Source organism: Atta colombica, unplaced genomic scaffold (assembly GCF_001594045.1).
Source record: "Atta colombica isolate Treedump-2 unplaced genomic scaffold, Acol1.0 scaffold41, whole genome shotgun sequence".
NCBI classification, from domain to species: domain Eukaryota; kingdom Metazoa; phylum Arthropoda; class Insecta; order Hymenoptera; family Formicidae; genus Atta; species Atta colombica.
Genome location: NW_017259520.1, coordinates 1,635,331 through 1,649,700, shown reverse-complemented (window position 1 = coordinate 1,649,700; position 14,370 = coordinate 1,635,331). Strand labels below are relative to the sequence as shown.

Sequence of the window (14,370 nt, the reverse complement as noted above, 5' to 3'; positions counted from 1 at the left end):
TGTGTGTGTGTGTGTGTGTGTGTGTGTGTGTGTAATTAAGTGTATATTAAATATTTATTTTTAGACCATCTTGTCTATGCATTTTTTTAAATTACATAACTAAACTTGTTAGCTTTCTGAGCTACTTAAATTTATATGAATGAAAAGCAATTTTGACAAATGCATCGCGTGAGAGTCTTTAAAGACCTTATATCTCGATGCCCGGATAGCTCAGTCGGTAGAGCATCAGACTTTTAATCTGAGGGTCCAGGGTTCGAGTCCCTGTTCGGGCGTTTTTTTTTTTCGTGTTTTTTCACCATGATCGAATACTCTCAGTTGTCATCAAAAGAAGATTTTTATTTGGTCGGTTACAATTTGTGTGACGATTTTGGCGCCAGAGTTCATTTTCTAATAAAAAGTTTAACGATAAATTCCAGCGACGATTCTGAAGAGAAATCCCATGGGTCTGTCGCTGTGATTCGGTCATTCGAGCCATTTCACTCTTCCGGATCGTTCCATTATCTCCCCGAATCCTGTCTCTCTATTTGCTGCCGCAATATGGGAGATACTTGTACACCACCTTCCAGTCTGTTAGCCAGGCTGTAGCGAGTATTGACGTCGCTCCGTAACATAGAATCGGAATTTTGCTGCAAGAGAGAAACGGCGGATAAAATTTTGCAATTTGGCATAAATAGCAGCGAGATCTTTCGAGGATACGAAAAGATAACTGCTTGATTCCAGCAAAGAACTTTTTATTGAATTTTACTGAATTTTTAATATTTATTTCGATTTTATAGCCACATAAATTTGTCGCGGACTTTGTAATATCGATAAGCATATAAATAATATTTATGTATATTTCGATCTGTTTTATAAATGACTACACTATAAAAAGAGTATATAAAATTACACATTTAAAATATATGTAAAAATTTAGTAGAAATATGTAAAATTGTACATTTTTACCAAAATTAGTATTTTTATCTCTAATTGTATAAATATATTTTTTTATATAAATATAAATATATTATATTTATACATAAAAAAAACTTTACAGACATTATAATAACAATAATATATTTTATAATTATATTTTCATATATATGTAAATGTACAAACTTTTATGATTTATTTAACATAATGATAATATTTATATTATACATATTCGTATTTTTGTACATGTACATATCAATAATATAGCTTAAGAAAAATTGTACGTAATTTGTTGGCAAATTAATACGTAAATATTTTTAGAAACATAATTTTAATTGTAAATTTACTTTTACAAATTATAATTATTATAAAGAAGAATAAAAATTTATTTTAAAATTATGACTTTACGTGTGTGTAAATATACATCTTTATTAGTGAATCTAAAAATTATCTATTATAACTGTACATGCAATTTTTCACAATGCACTTTGAACAGTGAGAAACTAACAACTCAACAACTTAAAAATTTAAAATATATGTAAATCTTGAAGTTTTATTAACCTCATTCTTAGGTTAATAAAATACATGAGCATAAAATTCGCGGCATAAAAATGTAAATTACAAAGTAACGATTTTTTTTGCCTTGAGCTTCCATCTTCTGTAAAGCGGATGATTACATAACGGGAAACAACTCGTCATTGTGTCGATGATTTATTCAACGCAATTATTTCGTAAAGATTGCCTGACGCACACTAATAGTTACCGTTTTGTTAGCGTATCTTTTTTGTTTTATTATCGAATTATAATCGGCTATAATTCGATTAATGTCACATCGTTGTGGACATGCGTGTGGCTCTTTTCTAGAGCGGCATCTAATTAGCCTGTTGTATATTTTTTTATAATCTCTACACCTATACTCGAACGAGATAATTAAAAAATTTATTCAATTTAAAGGAAACTATTAATAATAAAAGAATTTATGTTAACTAATTTAAGAATGATATCAGGTATAATCTCTGTAAAGAGTAATTAGAATTAAAAATGTATACTTTCGTATGTGAAAAATGAATATTACATATAAACTAATTAAATAAGATTAATATTTGCATTTAGATTAAGATTTGCATTTAATAATACAGTTTAAAATTTGTTAAAATTTGTTTTTATTATTTTATTATTTTATTTATTATTTTATTATTTTATTTATTATTTTATTATTTTATTTTTATTATTTTAAAAATACGTTTTTTTCTTATTAAAATAAGTTTTTATCCAGATTTTAAATCGCTGCCAACTTTTGTATTACTTTTAAATACAACATTTAAAAATCTGTAATTTTTTATAATTTTTCTATTTCATTAAAAAATAAATACTAGATAATATAATGTAGCTTTAAAAAATTAATTGTTTAAATCTCATTTTGTAAATTTATTTAAAAAACACAATTTTGAATTTTTGTATTGATTAAATATAGGAAATATTATGCCTGCATTTTGCCAATTTTTCTGGAAAATAAAAAAGACATTTCACTCAATGATGTATCCTTTCGAATTTGTAGATGAGTTTAACGGTTAAGAGAGAAATTGCGCAGACTTTTTTTACAAGATTTGTGACGGTCCCCTTGCATAGGATGCTGGTATATATAAATGCATTGCATGTGAATGGAATCTACATATATGTAAATTAACAAACACGTGCGCCTCATATTCACACAGCACTCAGGTGTTGTGCACTCACATGCAGTTGCTGAGAATATTCGAATAGAAGCATATATTACGCACTATATGCTCGTGCAGATATTTCGAGGTTGAGAGAAAGAGCTGGATAAATACGTGGTAACCGCGCAATTAAGGACTCATTCAAGACTCATATGCATTTCCTGATGGCAGATGCCTGACGTTTTAACGCGAAATCGCATATTAGAAGACATTAGCGATATTTATGTAGCCGTTATCGAAACGAAGCTAATTGAGTCCACGACAGCTCGATTTACGTCATTCTGTTATCGCTTGTCAAAAACGTTAAACGTTAATTAATTGTTACAACGCGTTACAATGCGTTAGCACGAAACCGTCACTAACATCGCCGATGTGATTTTCCCGATAGTGGCTGTAACTGTATGTTAAGTTTCTTGCTGTATATGTTAATTAATTATCAAGTAGGTTCTGCATTTGCATTGCTTCTGCACAAGTACTAATTGAATGTTCCAGATGATACAATCCGGATGCAAATTTGAACAAGATTGGTTTGTGAATAGTTCGTAGTGTTTCTATCTAGTACAGTGTCGATAGTTCTAAAATTAAAGAACATGTTTTAAATATAATATATATATTATATAAAATATATAAAATAGCATTCTTCCTTAATTTCAGCAGGGATTTATAAATAATCTAACAGATTAGAGAATTACACGAGAAGAACGATTTTGTTAAAAATGTTTCTTGTATTTAAAAAATTAAATACAAATCTGTAAAAATAATTTTATTTCTTCTCAAAATAATTATGTGGAACGTTCAAGCTGATTGTTAGAACATCAAAACTTTTTGTAACATTGCTTATCATATTTGAGTTTTCTAATTATTTTAGTAGTACAACAATATTACTTTCAAATCTGTATACCTACATCTACCTAAATTTTAGATACTTCAGCAAAATTCTTTCTGTGTAGGAATTTATTCCAAAAGATGTGTAGCTATATTTTTCTCTAGCTCGCCGATTGTACACATTAATTATTGTCATTTCTTCTTTCTTTAATATCTGTATTTAAAAAACGGAGGACACAAATTTACGAGGATTTACTATCGGATAGAATTGCGGGCCGTATCGGGAAGAAATAAAACGACAGAACCATTCTTTCTCGCGATAAGTTTATTCCATTGCAAATATAAGGCTGTACAGAAAAAAAAGGGATACTTCGCTTCCGTCACGTATGCGGACTATGTTTTAATTCCTTTGTTTAATGCATCGCTTCTCGATCGTTATACTCCCACGTTTTTTTTTTCACTGCTACTCACCCTCACTCTTACCCTTGCCTGACGGCTTTTTTATCTTTTAGAGAATGCCGTGCACATGTCTCTCTATCCACATCTCTGTCCGTTTGTCGAGCCGAGATTCTCGTGAACTCGTTTTCCTTCTCCTCACGATACACAAACTGCACCGCGTGACTCCATGTGGCGTCATAGTGGCGGTTGAATTAAACTAGAACTGGTTTATTTTCCCTTTGCCGATGTTTTTTCCAACTACACACATTTCTCTATTTTCCCACCAACCGCGAGAATTAACGTCTTCCCGAAGTCGGTTTACGTAAAAGATACCGTATCGTTTCTCCTGTTCCTCTACGTTGAGATGAATGTATCGGAATTTATTCGCTTTATTTAGAACACGAATAATTTCGCGTTATTATCAAGACATTCCCAATATTTTTAATAATATTTTTAATATAGAATTTCTTTTTTTTTTATCTATCTGTGTTCTATAATTATCTAATTGTAAGAAGATAGAAGATTGCTTGCGAGAGGAAATAGTGAAAAATACTGTTCATTATTTTAACTTTGAAATATTTTTCTTACAACTATACAGAAAGAACAAGTTTTTTATTTGCATAAAAATCACGTCGTTTTTCTTTTAAGATTTTCTCTCTCTGAGCGTTTACTATTTGCATTAAATGAGATTTATTTGGAATATATAAAATGAATAATTAGAACGTTTGGCTTTGAATGATAAAAATGACTTCCAAGAAAATATATCGATATGTATATCTTTTATATGTTAAAATCTCTCCCTAAATTTTTTTGAGTGGAATCTCACTTTAAAAAATAAAAATTAAACCAGTTTTGAAAAAGAGTGGCTAAATTTTCAATCTTTAAGAGTACTTTTGATATTAGAATTTTTATCTCAAAAATCATCTCAGAAATCTACGTTTAAATGACGTTGTTATCTTTATCGAATAGTCTTTATCGAACACCCTGTATATGTTAGATACACGTAATTCTCGAAAAAATTGTTTTCATCATTCAAAGTCAAACGTTCTAATTATATATTCATTATATATTCCAAATATAATTCTTATTTAATGCAAATAATGTCTTATCGCTCGGAGAAAAAAATCTCGAGAGAGAAGTAGCGTGATTTTTGTGAAAAAAAAAGACTTGTTTTTTTCAAGCGTTTTTGTTGTCGATGAAGTTAATCGATGAGCGTATCACTTATGCTGTAATTATGTTAACAGGTAATTGTCCTTGGCAAAGACCTGTTAAACACTTCGCGATGTTATCCTTGAAATTACACGATCGATCATTTCCTATCGTTTCAGCCTTTCAACTGACATATCAGCTTGCCAATCGCAAATCGACGCGACGTGCCTCTTTTCATTCGCGTCGCGATTCCTTGACATTGCTACACTCTTCCGTATTTCGATTACATTCGCAAAGACAGCTAACGATTCGTCCATGACCTTAAATCAGCATCCTTTACCGTTATCGATGCGCTTCGGTATTCGTTAATTATGGCATTCAGTAAAAAGTTGCCTGCTTCAGCAACATTAAGTCCCTTTTAAATGGACATTGCTGAATGTCCGCTCGCGCATTTGATATGTATAGACGGGGATTCTAGCGTATATACCGACAGTTATGTACATTGCAGTCGCGACGGAAAAAGGGAAAAACAGATCGGGGCTATCGTGGAAGCATTGAATTTACGGTGGCGGATTAAAGTCTTGAATAGCTCATACTGAAAAGCAAAGATTGAAACGAGTGTAATTTTTATTTTCCGACGCTCAGACAGCAAATGACTGTAGAACTGCTGATTTATAAAAAAAAAAAAAACAAGAAAAATTTCAATATGAATATAGGAAAAATAAATCATCGTAAATTCTTTCATCTCGCATATATTTGGCATGGATTTTATCACAAAATTATTTGGTTTGTGTTTTCTATTGGAAATTATAATACAAAAAGAAAATTCGTATGTATTCGTATTCGATAATATATTATAAAATAAAAAAATGTGATACATTCATTTGTATAATTAAGCATGTAAAAAACAAAATAAATAGTTTCAAAATGGATGAAATAAATATATTGAATAAATTGATTGTCAGAATAAAATAATTTTGCCAATTAATCTTTAGGCCAATTAATCTTTAGTGGTTTAAAGATATAAGATAGTTGGAAGATGAAATATTTAGAACATGCTAAAATAATTTTAATTTTATATTTTTTATTAGTATATTTTACTGTATTATATTAAATTTACTTTTTATTTATGTTAAATTTACTACATTAAAGTAAATTTACATTAAATTTACATTTATTATGTTATACTTTTATAAGATAGAGGAATGAAAATAAAATAGAGGAATTAAAATAATAAACTTTGAGCCTTCTGGGCACTTAGGCCATAGTTTTTATTTTCTTTTCACAACAGGATTTTAAAGAAAATTACACTTGAGATGCCTGACTATTCCATCTATTCACTTAAGAATTAATATCGATCGATTGTCTGTCTTTATGAGCTTATATTACATAACATTTTAAGTCATTAGTCTTTTGCAATATTTATCGCCTTAATTCGATCATTGTTTTCACGATGACGTTTTTTTTTTCGCGGAAACATGAAAACAACGCAGTTTTACAATTTAATAGGCGATTCTCATAGATTCTCAACTCCGCGATCGTGTGAATAAACAACTCTTCTAATTAAAGATAAACCGAAGACGCCTACGTTATTATACAACAGATGAGGATCACGGGAGTTCGAGCGTGGGTATCATATCAGCCGGCGATCAGTATTCAATGGACGTGCCTGTTTATTTGCGAGCGTGCGGGCATTTAAATGCATCCCGAGTGATTCCCAGAAGACACTCCCGGCGATTGAACGCATTCAGTGGCTCGCACGGCGTGTTCTCGTTCTCGATGCCTCGATACACCGACCATGTTGTGCCACGATGCAACAGCGCGTTTGAATCAACGTTGCAGTCGTAAAACGGAAAACGGTATCGACGCGTCGGACTTCTCGTCATGGGAGAGAATATCCTTGGATTTCATCGAAATTAAACACATTCGGACTTTCAATTCCATTGTCTTGATTAATTTTATCATCCTTGACGAAATATATTTTATTACCCAATAGAAGATAATGACAATGTTGAGGAGCTGTGCTGAAAGGCTTCGCGATAAAAGAATCAAACGAGTTCGGGCGAAATTAAGGGTCCGGTCTAACAATTCATTCTCATTTCTTTTGTTGTCTGTCTGCGACTTTGTTGTGCCAAGAATGAGAGTTGAGCGAATGACTAGGTGCGTGATAGTCGTTCTATCCCCGAAACGGTTCTACCAACATTTCGTTTCCTCGGATCCGTAACGAAGGTCGTATTCCGATTTACGTTTTCCTGCCGGCTTTCAAAACGGCTTCCGGCGACACCTGCATCCTTCGAAGGATCAAGGAGGGGAGACTTTATGAGCCGTGGCGAGAGCCAAAGTCGTCGCGCGTAAAACGTTAACTACTTTCTTTCCGGACGAAAGAAACTATTTCTATTTAATTCCACGATTCTCTCGACGCGCGCGTTCCTCGCGTTAACGATCGTTTGGAGAGTAGAGCGTTTCCTTCTTCCCTTATCTCTTTATTTCCTTTTGTCCTCTGTTCATTCTTAAGCCTCTTTGTTAAAACATTATGCACGTCTTGATTTACCAGGAATATTTCCCTTTTTAATTAGAAATTAACGAAGCAATTCTATCACGTGACATAGATGCGCGGAATTTACGGTCACTTTCTTTAAATAAAAATGTATAAGGTTTTACGCACAATGGAGAAAAATGTAGGAATATTAGGAACAGAAATAAATATTAGAAAAATTTAAAAAATTAGAAAAATTAGAAATTAAACGTAACAAAATAGTCGTATTTTACATCGTTAACTATACGATGCCATCGACGAAAAAAATTTAATAGATAGTAGATAAGATTTCGGAGATTCTAAAGTGTCAATACGCATCTGAGTGACGCTTATCAACACTTTATAGTTCTTAAAATATTACTCACATTGAATTATTTTGCATCGATGAATTTACACTCCGGAGCTCAAACTGGACCTGGTTAACAGGAAAAAGAAAAAAATTACTATGAATTTAGAGTCTTATAATAGAAAAAATATTAGGAACAGGAATAAATATTAAATATTTCTACTGTCCATTGTGTGCATATGGCCTTAGATTCATAATAATTTCTTTCTTTGGTAGACGATAACATTGCATAGTTAACGACTGCTAAATGCGACTGTTTTGTTTCTATCGCGTATAATGATATTAATAAATTATCAGAGAACAACTATAATTCTAGCGATGATGTAACATCATGACTCATCGATGCATTTTGCGAAACGATATCGTTCTCCGTTGAAATAATATTAATTCATCAAAGCTAATTCATGGAAAATAATTATAATGATTTCTTCGTTTTTTTCTTTTTTGCGTAACTGGTGCAATTACCGGTGGTATAATTTTATAATTTGATCATTACTTTGTTATTGTATTTTTTAATATCGCTTATAATATTCTTCGTTTTTTTATAATTAGATTTTAATATGCGATCTTCTGCGAAAACAAAAAAAATCAAGGAAATAAACTATATATTTCTATGAAGAGATATAGGTTTCGTGAATATGAAATATCTGTTGTTCTGTTTCTATCGAACAGATTAGAGAGGAAATAAATTAAAAGTTTTAAGTATATATACGTATACACAGTATATTATGGACGTGCGTTTTATAAAATGTAAAAATAAAAGTTGAATTATTTTATGTATATGCACGAGAATTTGGCAATAATATCGAAAAATCTTCTAAAAGAAACCTTCAATTTTTCAGACTAAAAATTTGCTTACTGTTTGATAGTTTATCCATTTTTATATAAATGGATAAACATTGACTAAAGGATATAATTTTATTATACAAATGTTGAGCATTCCGTATTTTAACGTCAGAGCAATCTTGAACAAATTAGCTTGCTTCATTTAATATTTTAATAGTCTCCAAGAAAGAATGTCGTTATTTGCAATATTAATTTCCATGAATTAAGCTTTTTTCTTGAAGTTAATTCATTCTGAGGAAGAAACTGACGTGTCCCTTTAAATATTCACGAATCGTTTGCGACTAAATAATTTTTAGTTCAGATAATCAGTAGATTTTAAACTCCAAATATAACAGGATTCGGCAACCGCTTCTGTTTAAAAATATAATTGTATTTGGACTTAACGAAATAATTAATGTATAATTATGTAATGTAATTCTTTAATTAAGTAGAGAGTAGGGAATAAAATTATCTTCATATATTAATTTTATTTATATTTTTAACAATTTTTACAATTACTCATTTATATTACAAAATTTCAAAGACGATTTGAATGGAAGCATGTCGACAGTTACAGTCTTAAGTTACGATCGCTCGTCTGTCTATCGTTAAATCCGCTTATCAAGGATCGTGCCAAGTACTCTTTTGGTATTCGCATGTGCACTCGTCACTTCGATTCGCGCGACTTGAGAACGCATGTACACACGCAGTACTCGTGCGAGTGCGAGTCAAGTGTCGAACCGTAATCTTGGGCTCTCTGGCAGAGGCCTGGCATTGCTCGAGGGAATATCGAGTTGAGCGTAGACTGCCTGGTGCCAGCAGCCATACATACGAATCCCTCTCCTCGCTTAGACCTCGCTCTATCCTCGCTTTAGTCTACGTTTGTCTTTCTTTCTTCTATTCTCTCTCTTATTCTTACGCCACTACTTATTCTCTTCCAATGTTACATCATCATGTCTTTTTCTCATTTCAGAATTTTCCCTCCTTTTCTTCTCTCTTAAGCTTGTCCCTTTTTTTCATTTCTCTTTTTGTTTCTTCCTTCCATGGCTCTTGAAACTCTCGAACTCTCTTCATTCGTTTTTATTGCAATATATTGGTTTCTATTTTTTGTTCTTGCATTATTATTTTTAACTCATTATATTTTTAAATGCATCTCGTTGTGTAGTTGTATTTATCTAAGAAGAAGAAATTTTTCACACACACAATACAACAAATTTCTTTTTTTTCTTTTTTCTTTCTATCTTACTTTGATATACTTTTATATACACCTTCTTCTCTCTGCATCTCTCACTTCTATTTGTATCTATAATTTTTTTTGCTCTACTGCTCTTTCATTCTTCCTTTCTTAATATAAAGAAACCTTCCTCTTTTGCAAGATTTTGCTTTCTGATTTTTCTGTCTTCTTTCATACATGCATTATTTCTTCATCTTTTCCTCTTTACTACATCGAAGTCAAGCTAAGGGCAGCCAAATTTTCATTTTATATAATCTTACGATGTAGCTATGGCGATCACATCGTTATACGACAAGAACGTATTCAAACGACCTATGGAAGTATTTGCACGATTTACATATGTGTACTTTTGGCAAACCGCATTTTCTTTCATCATACTTGGTAACCTAGATCGAGCTCGCGTTTTATAGGTCAAGTGCCAAGCAACCCCGTTTCATTTGGAACTATATTTCGAAAAGCGATTGCGTCATTTGGCATTGAAACGTTTGTGAAGCGATAGACACACTATATAGGGTTATAAAGTATTAGATAATAATTTAACTCGCAACAGCATATTGAAAACAAATATACTAAATTTTAATAAATTTGGTTGAATAATGCCTGATATTTACTAAATATTAAACTAATATTTACTAAATATAAAAATATATTTATTTGGTACAAAATTATTAATTTGATTCAATTATTATTTCTTTTTATTGAGTAAGTATTTATTTACCGTAAATGTTTAGTTGCTACTATTTAAATAAATATTAATCAAAATTTTTTTCATATGCAATATATATTTTTTTATTGTATATTAAAAGAGAGAGAGAGATCATATGATTCCTTGAAGCCTACTAAAGTTTTTTTTTTGTTATTAATTTTAATTTTCTTAAGAATTTTTCAAGTTCAAAATAGTGAAAAATAAGATCGCGATACATAAAATTATTCCAAATCGTTATTATCTAAAAATTAGAAAAAATTTTCGAATTATTGTACATTTTTCTATTGCTATTTATTTTTATTGACATTTTTTTTCTATTGATATTTATTTGTATGCTATATTTTCGCAATTTTCTATATTATTCTATATTATATACCTAATTATATGTCAACGTATATCAAGTACACTTTTGTTAGGCACAGTATATTTATGATTACTCAGAAACGTCAAGACTACACAATTACCATTTATCTTATAGTTCGAAAGTGATATAACACAGATCATGCGCTCTTTGACTTTATACATTGCTTGGCATAGGATCTCCTAATGTGTTAGCATAAATATATACTCCAAGTCAAGATGTCAAATACATAAAATCAACAGACCGAATCTGACTGCGCTGATTGTATCGACGTCAAGCTTGTTTCTTAATATTATCTTTTATAATTTATGATTAATTTTTTTATTAATTTGTGTCATCAATTACACATTCATCTAATTTTTTTTTCTTCATATCATTGAATGATTGAACATATTCACTGTTAAACATTCGTTCATTCGATAACTCATTATATGATATTAATATCGTATTAACATATTGATACATGTATTATAATATTATTATATATCATAATATTATTATCGATACATTATGTTATGTCAAAACACGAATGTGACTTATTAATACACTGAGAAAAAAATTGCTACTTGGCTAAATTAATTATAAATTTAGTCAAATGAATTTTTTTCAGTGTATAGTGTCTATAGCAATCTTTTATTAATATACAATTATGTATTATCTAATGCAATATGAAATGTCTTTCTTGTGTTACTTCTACTGTCGTCACTATTTTATTCGTTCTCATTGCACGTTGCGACATTTCATGATTTCCTTTGACTAATTTCATCAACTTCAAATCGAAGTCGCAATCGTGTCTCCTTAGGCGCTACTCAATGTCGAACTTACATGCGATGAATATTGAAACGAGAAAAGATGCTTTCTGTTTATCTTGTCATATTACGATTGAACACGCATTATGATCGAATATCAAAATCCTGATTGTCCGATTGTCGGTGATAATTGCGACATTTATCGTATCAGAATAAATCCATGCGTATCAGAAAATTAATTCTGGAAAAGTTAGATCGATTTTCTTGAAGAAAGAAAGGAAATGTATTTTGTGGAAAAGTTCAGAGTATATTCATCTCTAAGCAAAAATCGGATCATGCCATCATGGATGAAACTGTTCGGTGATAGATTGGAAAACGATTCTCACTTTTCACCACCGGAGATTCTCATTATCGGGAGTTGCACTCGAGAGTAAAATTCTCGAGTGGGCACTCAACTTAAATCGACGACACGTCAGGGACATTCGCGCCAGATTTTCCGAACTGCTCGGTGTATATTTGCGCAAAGTATTTTTCCGATACTATATACAGCACCTGCTTTCGCACCCGCCGTATCGAGAACTTATGGCAATCTCTCCCCAGTATCTCGTGCAGCAGGGAGAAATTTCCGCCGGGACAAAATTTCTCCGGGGAAGCGCAATGGCAAGATCGCACTTGATTCTTGCTATGCTTATTTCCATAGTAACTGAAACGAATACTCATATGTAACGTCTGCAAACTGTTGTTTTTGCATTATCTTTTGTGATTTATTATAGCTACGTAGAATTACTTTATTCTATACTCTACGTAGAAAAACTAAAAAGCTAAAGCGTTACTTCTAATCTGGATGCGTTCATAAAGTCGTAATACATAACATAAAAGATCGTTTTTTAAATCTGCAGTTTTCTATTTTATTTTCTCTTATTAAGTGCAGCGTAGCAAACTACTTTATAATTACATACTGTTGATTCGACCATTTCTCCGTCCGATTGTCCGTTTGCAAGATTTCGCAGAAACTTAACCTTTTCAGATTCCGTTTTCGGTAATAGATACCCAAGAATCTTAATTCCACCGGCAAAATAGTTAATTGACTGTTGGATCCGTTTTCACAATGTATGATTATCTTAAGATTAAAGGTTACCAAGAAATTCATAAATGAACTTTATTGATGAATCTCTTGATAACCAATTTTCTTTTAATCTTTGAATAATCGTATATTGTGAAAATTGGTCTAAGAGAATCAAAAGTCAAGGTCAATTTTGAAGATTACTAAAAAATTCAACTTTATTGATCTCTCTTTATTGATGACTCAACTTTATTGATCAATTTCTTGGTAAACATTTTTCTTTAGTTTTTAGATAACTATCATGAAAACGGACTTAAAAGAGTCAAAGCTTAAAGTCAATTTTAAATATGCAAGATTTACCAATAATAATTATTAAGATTATTAATATTTTTCTTACAAAGGAAGTTTAGCAAATGTAAATGTTTATAACACATTTTTTTCGTGATTAGATCAATTTAAACTTATGTTTTAAACTTATGCAGTTTCAAATTTTTTCTTTAATTTTATACTTACCAAATTTCCCTTGTCAGTACATTCGTAATTGTTGCAAAATGTATATTTTATTTCTTAATTTATAAATCTTGAAATTTGTGAAATATTCCATAGCTTTGGCTCGATCATAATTTTTCAGGTTAGCGTCATATCTTATCATGTTACTAGCTTATGAACGTCGGAAATATTGGAGAATCGGCAAAAAGAATAAAGAATAGAAGTCAATGGACCATATTCTATACACGGGACATATAAAAGAGTGACAAATATTTTTCGCTTGTCACAGTATGTCGATCGAATATGAAAGTCTTTTCGACTATCGTACACTTGTCCAATCTCAAAATCTCATGCTTCTATCGTTTGCGAATGACAATGCCAATGTGAAGCTTCGAAATTGAAAATGCGCAACATCGGAAAATTTCTTTTTGTTAGTCAAAAAATAAGAATGTTTCAGAAATATCTTATCTTTTTTTGAGTTACAGCAATGAGCATATGATATGTAATCTTATGCATTCTTATTTTTTTTTATTATTTCTTATTTTAGAGAATGAAAGGTGAAAGATTAAAGGTGTTTGAGATTCAATTACTTTATTAAAGTACTTTTTTCCGTAGTAAAGTGTTGCCAGATTATGAAGTGATCCTCAATTTTTTTTGTATTGTCTGCAGTATAGATTAATAATAGACTAATATTAATTTAACTAATATTTAGTTAAATTAATATATATATATATTATTTAATGCATTTAGAAAAAAGTTTTTGGTATTTGTGACTATAATTACCATAATTATGGTTATTATTTCTATTATGTATTATGTTAGTATAACAATTGTAATTGTTATAATTTAATTGTTATAATTTAACTACAATTTATTTTGGGGCAACTGTATTTTATATGGCCATGTATTATATGACAAAAAATAACTATGAATTATAAGTTTGCTATCATTATGGTAATAAATAATTATAACTTTTAATAATTTTTTCAATTCTATATATGTGTGTGTGTGTGCGTGTG

The 14,370-nt window shown here is 30.6% G+C and overlaps 1 protein-coding gene and 1 non-coding gene across 2 annotated transcripts in view; both read left to right on the top strand.

The window, feature by feature from the left end:
- The window catches only part of LOC108691188 (sestrin homolog), a 177,489-nt gene that overhangs the window by 90,994 nt on the left and 72,125 nt on the right, over positions 1-14,370 (top strand). The gene's annotated exons all lie outside the window — the stretch shown is intronic.
- On the top strand, positions 200-272 carry Trnak-uuu. The gene has a single exon. It is a non-coding gene; the product is annotated as a tRNA-Lys (tRNA).